This window comes from Scylla paramamosain, chromosome 34, assembly GCF_035594125.1.
Source record: "Scylla paramamosain isolate STU-SP2022 chromosome 34, ASM3559412v1, whole genome shotgun sequence".
Lineage (NCBI taxonomy): Eukaryota > Metazoa > Arthropoda > Malacostraca > Decapoda > Portunidae > Scylla > Scylla paramamosain.
In genome coordinates, this window is record NC_087184.1 from 11,904,621 (window position 1) to 11,917,719 (window position 13,099).

Below are 13,099 nucleotides of genomic sequence, written 5' to 3' on the forward strand. Positions count from 1 at the left end.
TAATACGCTGCAATTATCTTAACCTGTGTGTTTGCTAACCTTTCTTTTCATACTTAAGAGAGGTTACTGTTCATTATTGGCTATTTGAGTCCTACCGTCTGATACGTATTGATAATCTGAGTGTTATTTTTCAAGATAATTTGACGCTTTTAGTTCATTATAATTATGTGTATTCATGTTTTTATTTATTTTATTTATTTTGTTCGTCTTTTTCAATTAATTTCAAAATACTTTTACCTTATGGATCCGTCTATCTGTTGATCTATTTTTTTCTTTTTTATCTATCTGTCTATCCGGATGTTCTTCTGTTTCTCTGTTTATTTCTCTGTCTATTTAGTGTTCTGTCTATCTATTTCCCTCTTTATCAACCTATGTATCTATTTCTGTCTATATACTGTACCTGCCTATCTATCTGCCTGTCTATTCACCTGTCTGTCTATCTCTCTATTCATCTCTCTGTCTGTGTATCTGTCTGGTTCCCTCACTATCTCGTCCTCTATCTATCTGTTTTGTCTGTTTCCTTACTTATCAATCTGGCTATTTATTTTTTTGTCTATCTACGTGTCTACCTATTTATCAATCTGTCTACGTTTCCATCTACCTATCTATCTATCTGTCTACTTGTCCATCTTTCTATTTCTCTATCTATCTATCTATTTCTCTATCTATCTATCTCTCTCCTTATTCTTTTATGTCTTTATCTATTCCTCTGTTTATCTACCTACTCGTATCAGACCACTTTTCTATCTATCTCTCTATTTATTCATATATCTCGTTATTTATTCATCTGTCTATCTACCTGTTTATCTATTTCCCTATCCATCTGCCTTTCTGTATCTATCTATCTGTCTAGCTATTCACTTCTCTGTCAATCAACCTCTCTCTCTCTCTCTACCTGTCTTAAGGGGGGCCAAAGTGCCTTGCCTCCCTGAATATTTACCACACTGACGCCCACCTCACCTATAACAAAACCAAGGGACCCAGGGAGGAGGCTGAGAGGTATCCTGATTACACCTCGTCTGACTTGCAGGTGAGATGAGCAACACCACCACTGCACCTTTGTCACGTTTTCTGTGATCTAGGGACGCTTTGAAGGTTGGAAAATTGGTGTTTGTGTAATTTTCTGATCTGGTTTTGTTTATCTTTTTTTTGGGGGGTTCCCTTTTTTTTTTTTCTCTCTCTCTCTCTCTCTCTCTCCTGGCTCGTTTTTTTTTTACTCATTTTTTTTCGTTTTCTTAATTAAGTAGCAAAACTATTTCATACCTGACACAATTTTCCATGCATTATTGATCTTACCTGAATCCTTCTTACCTGCGTAAATATTTTTCTCACCTTTCTTATCTGGCCCAGTCCTTCCTACGTGGCCAAATCTTTCTTACCTACCCAAATCTTCATTATCCGCCAAAAGCTTCCTTACCTGACCTCATCCTCATTACCTGCACAATCTTCCTTACCTATCATATCTTTATTACCTGCCAATTATTTATTATCTGCCTTAATCTTTCTTACCTATGCAAATCTACGTCGCTATCTAATCCTCCATCTATCTGTCTATCGATCTATTTTTATCTATCAATCTTTATCAGTCTTCCTTACCTGACCTAATCTTTTTCCCTTACCTAATCTTTGTGACCATACGCTTTCTCACCTGCGTCACTTTCCCCAGGGGTGTCACGGGGAGAGCTTCTTTCTCACCTGTCCTGAGGGTCACCAGGTGATGGCGGAGGTGGGCGGGCGCAGCTACTTCTTCGGTCGCCACAAAGTCCTAGTACAGTGCGTCTTCTTCTCCCAGTCCTTTTTTTATGAGGACAATTCGTGGTTTTTTTTCTTTTATTCCGACAGACTTTATGACATCCACTGCCCTACTGTTGTTAGTGACGCTACTACTACTACTTTTACTACTACTACTGCTGATATTACTACTACTACTGCTGCTATCGATGTCTCTTTCAATGTTACTGCTAATGATACTGTTTTTAATGATACTACTACTACTACTACTGCTACTACTATTACTACTGATGATGGTAATGTGACTGATACTCCTGCTACTGCTACTACTATTAATTTTACTGATACTACTGATACTGCGCCTACTACTACTGCTACTGATGCTACTACTACTACTACTACTGTTACTACTGATTCTACTTCTACTACTACTTCTGATGTTTTTACTTATACTATTGTGCCTCCTATCGCTACTACTACTACTACTACTGCTACTACTACTTCTACTGCTACTACTACTGTTGATACTACTATTACGATAACAGATTCTTCTACTATTTCTACTACTATTACTCCTACTACTACTGCTGCTGCTGCTACTATTACTGGGACTGCTACTGATGACGTTACTACTACTACTGCTACTACTGCTACTACTACTACTACTACTGCTACTACTGCTACTACTACTACTACTATTACTACTGCTGAAGACTTAAGACATAATATTACTCCTACTAATGCTACTACTACGATTACTATTACTACTACTCCTACTACTACTCCTACTGCTACTGTTATTACTGCTACTGTACACGACTCTGCAGTAACTACCACTGCTACTACTACTACTGAATCTCCAGGTGAGTTTGTTAAATGTTTACTAATTAGATAATGTTTTGAGTTAATTACAGGTAAACAAGGCAAGGTAAGTGTTGATTGGTAACTGTTGATAGTGATGATAGTGATGATGATGATAATGGTGATGATATATACTGCTATATTCTTAATGGTAATAGTGATGATGATGAAATGTGTATATAATTATGGTATATATTTTCATTCATTTTGCTTTTCCATCTCATTGATTGTTTATTTATTTATCTTTTTTTTTTTTGTTCATTCATTTCAAGTCACTATTATTATTATTATTATTATCATTATTATTATTGTTATTATTATTATTATTATTATTATTATTATTATTATTATTATTATTATTATTATTATTATTATTATTATTATTACTATTATTATTATTATTATTTACAGTTTATATTTCGTTCTTGTCTCCATCCTCATTCCTTTTTTTATTAATATTTTCTTTCGGTTATTTATTGTATTCTATTTCTTTTATACTCCATTCATCATTCCATTTTCTATTCATGATTCGCTTCTCTTGTTCTTTCTTTCTTTCTTTCTTTCTTTCTCTCTCTCTCTCGTGTGTGTGTGTGTGTGTGTGTGTGTGTGTGTGTGTGTGTGTGTGCGTATGTAGGGTATTCTTATAATAATAATGTACATATGTATTTTTTAATGAATTGTATTTAGTGTTCATTATTAAAAAAGAAAAAATAATAATGTAGTGTTTATATTAACTTCTAATGAGTTGTTTATATAACTGATGACACTTGCTGAGCTTGTTACCTCCTGTTGATGATTAATTGATGTCAAGCCATAAAAGTACCGTGCTCATGGGCGTCTCACTCATCCTTACTCATCCACATGTCTCTGTTTGGAAGGTGGAGCAAATAACAATGTGGATCTTCTTGTTTTTCTTCTTTTTCTTTCTCTCTTTCTTTTTTTTTTTTTTTTTTTTTGCGTTTTTTTCCCCCTCTCCAGTTGATGTTTAGAATTCCTTACACACACACACACACACACACACACACACACACACACTACTGCATAACTGACTGAATTTCTGACTGACTGATTAACTGACTAACTGCCTGACTGATTAACTGACTGGCTGGCTCACTGACTGGATGACGGACTGACTCAACTCCCACTTGGAAAGGAACCACAAACTTAACCGCGTTCGTGATTCAAAGAGAGGAAAGTGGGCCAGAGCGGGAAGGTTTGCAGGGAAGACTAATGAGAATTGTCCTAAGTCAAATACGTCGATACACAATCAACAACGTGACTTCCATGAACAATAAACTAAATAACACATGAATTATCTAAATAATCAAAGCACTTATATATCGAAATGAATAAAAGAGAAAAAAAAATTAGGCTCCTACTCCTTATAAAAAAATATTCGCAAAAGACAAAACAACGTAATTTCCATAAAAAAAACAATAATACACAGAAAAGACATAAATAATCAAATTAATTAAGTATAAAAAAGAATTAGGGAGAGAGAAATAAAATATAACAGAGCCTAAATATTTTCTCTATAGCCTAGCGTTCTCTCTCGGCGGCAAAGTTCCTGTCATGGCGGGTCTGTCTACATCAGTGTTCACCTTATAACTTACATTTCCGGGCAATTAACGGTGTGGTGTGGTGTGGTCACGCTACCGGGAAGTAGATAAGACATGCAACTATAAGTACGCGAAGTGCGAGAGCTGGTAAGGACGTGGAAGTGTGAAAAAAAAGACAAAATAAGGAGTGACGCAGTGAATGGGAGGAGTGTGTGAAGTCAAGATCGTAATATATCTTCGTCAGGAGTGTCATCTTTCTCTCAAGGGCATGCAGGGGCGTGATGGTGAGTACAGAGTCTTGCAAGTACTTCCCTCTATTGAAAATTATGCTAGGAGGTGTTGCTGTTTAAATGTGTGTTGCTGAAATTTGCATATGGAGAAAATTCAAAAGTTTTGGCGGGAAATGGTTACGGTGGTGGTGGTGGTGGTGGTGGTGGTTACGTATATTTATTTATTTATTTATCTATTTATTTATTTGGTTTGTTAAGTGGTTTGTTTGGTTATTATACGTGATGGTGTGATGGGAATGTGTCTTGGTGAGGGGAAGACAAGAGGGGAGGGAGAAGGAGTGGGGAGATAAATAGTGGTGATTGTGATAAGGTACTTCGTGTTAGTGGGTGGTTACTGTGGTGGTTATGTGGTGAAAGTACGATGGTGTGGTGGGGATAAGTCTTCTGTGGGGAAAGCGGGAAGGGGAGGGAGGGGGGAGAGGGAGGAACAAATAGTGATGATTGTGATGATGCAAAGATGGTTTATATATTTCAAACTTTACGTCGTATAGAAATTTATCTGTTAGTTTGTTAGGCATTTGGATTGTTTAGCTGTGATGGTGGCAGCAGTGACAGGGAAATTATTTGATTATATTGCTCTTAGTGTAGAAATTCGCTAGTTACATGGTTAGGTTGTTAGTTAATTACGTCGTCAGTTAATTACGTCGTTAGTTAATTACGTCGTTAGTGGTCTCGGTGATGGTGGTAGAACAATTTTTATATATGTTTTACCAGATTTAGGTAATGAGGAAGTTCGTTGAAGGGAAAGGCTTTAGACCAGTTTCCGTGACATATAAGAACAAGAAGTAGAAGAGGAAAATGGGGTGGGTAGGGCGGACATCTTGAAAAATAAATTGTCCTATTATTTATTTCCTATTTTATTTATTTATTATTTATCTATTTTTTTCGAGAGCGCCCTTGTTAGCTGACATTTCTAGAGAGAGAGAGAGAGAGAGAGAGAGAGAGAGAGAGAGAGAGAGAGTCATGGAATGGTTAGTAGTTAGCTTGACGAGGCTTCAAGGTGATGCCTGAGACCCTAACAGCCCTGGGTGGAGGGTGACGCGGGAAGGGGAGGGGAGGGGTGGTGTTGGGGCTGTCAGGGTCGTCTCCACTACTTCTCTGGCTGATTGGATAATGCCTCGTGCCGCCAGTGTCCTGTTCAGGGTTCGACTCCTGGTTGCTTAAATGCGAGGTAGCTGACCTGACCTTGCCTTGCCCAATCTAGCATAACTGTACCTCGCCTCAGTTCATCTTGTCGTACTTAACCTAACCTAACCTAACCTAACTGTACCTCATCTTAGTTCATCTTGTCTTACTTAACCTAACCTAACCTAACCTAACCTAACCTAACCTAACTGTACCTCATCTTAGTTCATCTTGTCTTACTTAACCTAACCTAACCTAACCTAACCTAACCTAACATAACTGTACCTCACCTTACTTCCTAACCTAACCTAACCTTAACCAAATCTAACCAAACCTAGCGTAACTGTATCCTACCTTACCATGCTTCATATACCTCACCTAATTTAGCCTAATTTAACCTAATCTAGCTTAATCTAACCTCACCTTGCTTACCTCACCTTACTTCATCTTACTTTACCAAGCGTAACTTAATGTAACCTAACCTAACCTAACCTAACCTAACCTAACCTAACCTAACCCCACCCCAACCGACTTCATCCCACCCGACCCCACACCACCCCAACTTACCTGGCCTGACCTCACCTGACCTAACCTCACCTTACCTTTCTTAGCCTAACCTAGTCCAGCCTTTGATATATTTTCCAGTAACATTTTCTTCTTTTGACTAAATAATTAAATAAACAATAGATAAATATGTAAATATTATATTGTCATCGACTCTATAGACTTTTAATAATTTTTTCCCATCCCCTCAAAAAAAAAGAAGAGAAAAAGCAAAGATTAAACAAAATGGTAAATAAAAGATGAAGATATAATAACGCAATAACAGATAAATGAAACATAAATAACGAAAATGCAGCAAATGTTGACTTCCGTGTTGGAGATACGAAGAAAACGAGAATGACGTGTTTGTTGTTGTTGTTGTTGTTGTTGTTGTTGTTGTTGTTGTTGTTTATTTGCTCTCGTGTCAGTCAGTCGTTAACAGTTCTGGCGGTGATAGTTTACGACTCTCTCTCTCTCTCTCTCTCTCTCTCTCTCTCTCTCTCTCTCTCTCTCTCTCTCTCTCTCTCTCTCTCTCTCTCTCTCTCTCTCGTTTAGTAATTTTCTGTTGTTTTTTTCTCTTGTATGTTTGGTTTTGTTGTTTGAGAGAGAGAGAGAAGAGAGAGAGAGGAAAGAGAGAGAGAGGCAAACACATGACACGCAGTTCAAGAATAAAATTTTTTACGAAAAGAAGAATAAACAAAATACAAAATTTCTCTCTCTCTCTCTCTCTCTCTCTCTCTCTCTCTCTCTCTCTCTCTCTCTCTCTCTCTCTCTCTCTCTCTCTCTCTCTCTCTCAAACAACAAAACCAAACTTTACACGAGAAAAAGTTTCAGCTGAAAATTACAGAGAGAGAGAGAGAGAGAGAGAGAGAGAGAGAGAGAGAGAGAGAGAGAGAGAGAGAGAGAGAGAGAGAGAGAGAGAGAGAGAGAGAGAGAGAGAGAGAGAGAGTCACCCTCTAAACCTGAGTCAGCAAGTTTTAGGTGAAGACAAGTCATGTGAGGTCAGAGGAGGAGGAGGAGGAGGAGGAGGAGGAGGAAGAGAAGGAAGAGGAAGAAAAAGTAGAAGAATATTGCAGTTTATTATTGTATTCCTTCCTTCTAAGTGAACTAAAGATAATAATAATAATAATAATAATAATAATAGCTAAGACGAAGAAAGCAGGCAGAAAAAGCAAGGAAAAAATAAATAGAAGAATAAAGATGTAAATGAATGAATGAACGAATGAATGAGACGCAGCAAGAGGAGGAGGAGGAGGAGGAGGAGGAGGAGGAGGAGGAGGAGGAGGAGGAGGAGGAGGAGGAGGAGGAGGAGGAAAAATAGTATTGTTGGCGTTATTATTATTGCTATAAAGGGAAAGGAAGGAGAAAATAGAGAAGACATGAAAGAAAGATGGAGGAGGAATACAAAGAAAGGCCAAACAACAACAGATATTTGTGTCCTTGCAAGGCTGTTGGGTAACTAAGGAGGAAGAGGAGGAGGAGGAGGAAGAGGAGGAGGAGGAGGAAGAGGAGGAGGAAGCATAAGAAGAGATGAAATAGACGGAGGAAGAAGGAAAATGAGGACAACGAAGAGGAGGAGGGGGAGGAAGAGAAGGAGAAGGCGGAGGAGGAGGAGGAAGATGTGAAGTAAGCATAAGAAAAGATGAAAGGACACGAGGAAGAAGGAAAATGAGAAGGACAACGAGGAGGAGCAGGAGGAGGAGCAGGAGGAGGAGGAGGAGGAGGAGGAGAAGAAGAAGGAGGAGGACAGGTGTGGCGGCAGACAGGTAACCAGCGTTATGTGTAAGGCGTGCAGGTAAACACACCTGATCGCCTGCTGTCATGGCACACACACACACACACACACACACACACACACACACACACACACACACACACACACACACACACACACACACACACACACACACACACACACACACACACACACACACACTGTTTTCACTTTTATCAGTATATATATTTTTTTCGTTTTAAAATTGCAGAGAGAGAGAGAGAGAGAGAGAGAGAGAGAGAGAGAGAGAGAGAGAGAGAGAGAGAGAGAGAGAGAGAGAGAGAGAGAGAGAGATTACGTTATTTATTTATTTATTTTTGTAATTGTAACTTTCTCCTCATATTGTCTCTCATTGAACTAAGCAGCATTTCAGTATTGTCAAGTATTTTTTGTTTTGATTTCGAAAATTTGTCTTGATTATGTAAGATCCGGATGTGGAAGAAAAAGACCAAAATTTCTGAGATGAAAAAAAAAAAATTGTGATCATAAAATAAAATAATAAAAATAAAAAAGTAGGTACAAGAAAATAGTAATGGAAGTTCAAATCTGTCGTAGCCAAGGAGCCCAGGCCTATAGCACTGCCCCTGACGACACCAGCACCTACACCGTCCATAGTGACAGGACCCCACGTGAGGCCCTGTCACCCACTCACGTCATCCCCGGCCATGAACAGGACAGTGCGTGGCGTGATGCCGAGGCACCCGAGCGCTGAGACGTGTCAATCACTTGTCAATTATCAAAAATCAATTAACCGTTACTACAAACTTACTGATGTACTTTAGTGAGATAGAGACAGGCCAGCCTACGCAAGTCAATGGCCTCACAAAACAGTGACCCACTCTTAGCCTCAGGAATGTGCGAGCTAAAAGGACATGAAAAACTATATTGATCGCTTGTAAGGGTGATTAACTATACACTCCCACCGAGACATGGTGATCCTGCGTACTGAAGGAAGACATGAGTGAACTAACTAGTTAGATTGTAAACACTAAAGGATGACCCCTTATGTAGCAGTAGGTAGCAGTGTTACTAGGTCGATGCTGTCGTCGTCAAATTGAATATAAGGCGAAGCAGCGAACGACTCTCTCAGACCTTGCCTGGACTCCCAGAGTGGAGTGTTACAAGTTTTTGGAAGGTGCTTTCATTCTGCAGCACCACGAAGCTCCCAGTCGTTCTCTGTCTCGCTTTGGTCGTAAGTAATACTTAGAAGATTTCCTTAAGTGCCTCGTGTGTCTCGACTTAGCATGTTGTTTCCAGTATACTGTGGTCTTCATATATTATGTGCTATTTTCATTATGTGTTGATAAAATACTGAATCTTCATGAGTGGCTGAGTATCTTTTGAGGCACTTCGCATGTAGTGCTGATATTTTAATGTTGAATTTCATCATTTTTGTATGTGATAATATTGTGTGTACATTTACATGTTTGTGTTATGTGCTACTGAATGAGCTGAGTTGGCAGATAAAGCCTTACTAAAGTAAATAGTAACGTCAAGATTTATTGAAAAGTTACTCGAAGTTTAAAAATGTGGTGGAGTTGTTGTCTTTTGTTGCCTGCGTGTGTTGCTGGAATGTTTATTTACTGGTTAATAAATAATGTTAGTTTTTCTGAACTGCGTTTGTGGCTCACCCCGCTGTGAGAAGCCCAGCCTTAACGCTCGGCAACCTTGACTTGAACTTTGAAGTGTTTGGTGTATAAATAATCAGTGCAGTTCCTGCGTAGACTCTGCCTCACCCTGAAGGTAGCGTGGAGGGACTGCGACAGATCAATTATTTATTTATTTTTTTTCACTAAGTTTTGATTAAGGTGATTTTTTTGTTATCTAACCCTTACCTATCTTTCCTTCCTTCCTTCCTTTCTTTCTTTCTTTCTTTCTTTCTTTCTTTCTTTCTTTCTTTCTTTCTATCTTCCTTCCTCCCTTCACTTTCCTCTAATCTCCTGCTTACCTCGCATTTCCTCCATTTCTTCCTTTTATCTCCATAACTTCTTTCCCTCTGTTTCCTTTCCTTCTTCCTTTCTTTTCTTTAATTTTCCTACTTTCTTGTTTCCTTCCTTTTTTTTCCCTTCTTTATCTTCTTTCCTTCCTCATGTGTTCTTTTTTATCTCTCTCTCTCTCTCTCTCTCTCTCTCTCTCTCTCTCTCTCTCTCTCTCTCTCTCTCTCTCTCTCTCTCTCTCTCTCTCTCTCTCTCTCTCTCTCTCTCTCTCTCTCTCTCTCCATTTCCTTTCCTCGTCCTCTTTTATCTCATCCCTTCCTTACTTCCCTTCCATACCACCACCACCACCACCACCACCACCACCACCACCACCACCACCACCTACAGCAAGGACAACAACGAAAATAACGGGCAATATAACAGGATAGGATGAACGGCGTCCTTGGGATAGGATAGACGAGGACATCTTTTTATCCTGCTATCCTTCCGTGAGTCGTGACATGGCGGTGGTGGTGGTGGTGGTGGTGGTCGTGACAAGCTCTCATTATTATTTTTTTCTTGTTTTCTTATTTTTTCCCTTGATTTTTTTTTTTTTTTTTTTGCTCGGATACGGAAAATATGCAGGTAATTAATTAGCTGTGGTTAATGTGGCAGGTAGGCATTATTATTATTAGTTTGCATTGTTGTTATTTTTAATTTATTTTTTTTATTTATTTACTTTTTTATTTATTTTTCTTCTTTTTCTCCTCCTCCTCCTCCTCCTCCTCCTCCTCCTCCTCCTCCTCCTCCTCCTCCTCCTCCTCCTCCTCCTCCTCCTCCTCCTCCTCCTCCTCCTCCTCCTCCTCCTCCTCCTCCTCCTCCTCCTCCTCCTCCTGTCCTCGGTAGTATAGTGGTTAGTATCCCCGCCTGTCACGCGGGAGACCGGGGTTCGATTCCCCGCCGGGGAGAAAACTTTTAATCAGCAAATGCCACGCCAGTCTTTAAAAAAGGAAATAAATCTCTCTCAGCCAATTACAGGCCGATCAGTCTCACTTCAGTAGTGTGCAAGCTGATGGAAACAATAATTAGAGATAAAACTGTTAAATATTTAGAAGAAAATAAAGTCATAAAGGACTCGCAACACGGTTTCAGAACCAAGCGTTCCTGCTTAACAAACTTACTAGACTTCTTTTATGAATTATTTAACTCGTATGACGAGACAAAAGCTGTTGATATTATCTACCTTGATTTCCAGAAAGCTTTCGACACTGTTCCCCATAAGAGACTCCTCAGTAAAGTAAAAGCTCACGGCATTGCCGGAAACACCCAGAAATGGCTGAGAGACTGGCTCTCTGACAGAAAACAGCGTGTTGTGATAAATGGAAAAGAGTCAGATTGGCATAAGGTAAATAGCGGCGTTCCTCAAGGCTCTGTATTAGGACCAGTACTCTTTATAATATACATTAATGATATTGCTGAAGGAATAAATTGCAAAATAAGTAAATTTGCAGACGCCACCAAAATAACAAGTAGAGTAACGTCAGTGTCACAATGGCAGAACTACAGTGTGATCTCAATAAACTAACAAGCTGGGCAGAAAATGGCAGATGAAATTCAATATAGAAAAGCGTAAAATTCTACATATCGGAAGCAACAATGTTCAGGCGAGATATGTAATGAATAACATGCCACTGTCAAGCGCCGATAAAGAAAGAGATCTTGGTGTCGTTGTGACAAAAGACCTAAAGCCGAGTCAACACTGCACAGAAACAGTAAAGACGACAAATAAATTAGTAGGGTTCATTGGAAGAACCTTCGAATTTAAATCAGAAAGGGATATACTTGCCTTATATAACTCACTGGTGCGCCCTCATCTAGAATACTGTGTACAGTTCTGGTCACCATATTACAATAAAAGACATTGAAAAACTAGAAAAGATACAGCGCAGAGTCACAAAGATGATTCCAAGATTGCGCAATAAGCTGGATGAGGAACGACTGGAAGAACTAAACCTATTTAGTTTAACAAAGCGCAAGATAAGAAGAGAACTAATTGAAGTGTTCAAAATCTTCAAAGGATATAGTAACCTTGATGCCAATAAATATTTTACCATTGATCATTCTAACCTAACAAGAAATAATGGATTCAAGATTATACCCAAACGTTTAAAATCCCTCGAGGCAAAACATTTTTTCTTTAATCGTACAGTAAATATATGGAATAAACTTTCTGCGGAAATCGTAAACCGCAATTCTATAGAATCATTAAAAAATAAAATAGAGAAATATTTTAAAAGCAAATCCCCAACAAACACTCTTTTTGTCCGAATAATTACTAAATTCACTAATAAACTTTTATTTTACAGACACCAATTTCATTATAAATTGTGTTCATTTTCAGATAGACGTACATAGTTCACCGTACCGTAGGGTGAATAGAACTTCCTTTCATCCTTTCCTATGAAAATTCCATGTCAGTTTTTCCATACTGCATGGCACTTTTCCCAACTATTTCCATGCCAGCGCAAACTGGAGGGAGTGGTGGGTGGGGAGGAGCCTTCTGCTATGCTATCCTGTCTCTCCTCCCTATAGCCAGTTGGAAGTAGTTATCAAACAGCCTTGCAAAGAGCAAAAGGTCTGTTGCTGTTTGGCTTTTCTTTGTATTCCTTTGTATTCCTCTTCCTCCTCCTCTTCCTCTGCAGTGCCCAGGAAACCGTGACGTTCCCCCGTTCCCCCGTCTCTTCCTCCTCTTCCTCCTCCTCCTCCAGGAAGCGTTAATGAGGTCGTGGTGGGGGAGAGTGAAGAGGAGGAGGAGGAGGGGGAGATGCAAAATGGGGAGTGGAAGGAAGGAACTGGGAAGAGAAGGAAATAGATGGGAATGGAAGGGGAAAAGGAATAGATAGGGAAAGGAAGGAAATAGATAGATGGATAGATAGATAAACAGATAAATACATGTATACATATATAGAAAGATAAATAAATAGATAAGTTGATAGAAAAAAATAAATTAAATAGATTGACAGATAAATAGATAGATAGATAGACAGATAGAGAGTAAAATAAAGTAAATGAATACCAGAACATATAGATATAGGAGTAGTTTAGATATATAGATAGGCAGATAGCGAAATATAAATAAATGCTGGAATAGATAGATAGAAAGATAGATAGATAGAAAGAGATAGATAGATAGATAGGTAGATAGATAGATAGATAGATAAATAAATAGATAAGGAAAGCAATGATAGAGCAAATAAATAGATACATAGATAGTGCAGATAGATAGATAGATAGATAGAT

General features: G+C 38.7%; 1 long non-coding RNA gene across 2 annotated transcripts in view; it reads left to right on the plus strand.

Moving 5' to 3' along the window:
* The first annotated feature begins 4,126 nt into the window (after window positions 1-4,126).
* The window catches only part of LOC135090186 (uncharacterized), a 132,451-nt gene continuing 123,478 nt past the window's right edge, over window positions 4,127-13,099 (plus strand). For both annotated transcript variants that reach the window (XR_010261812.1, XR_010261813.1), the window contains exon 1: window positions 4,127-4,435. This is a non-coding gene — a long non-coding RNA (uncharacterized LOC135090186). The remainder of the gene's footprint in view (window positions 4,436-13,099) is intronic.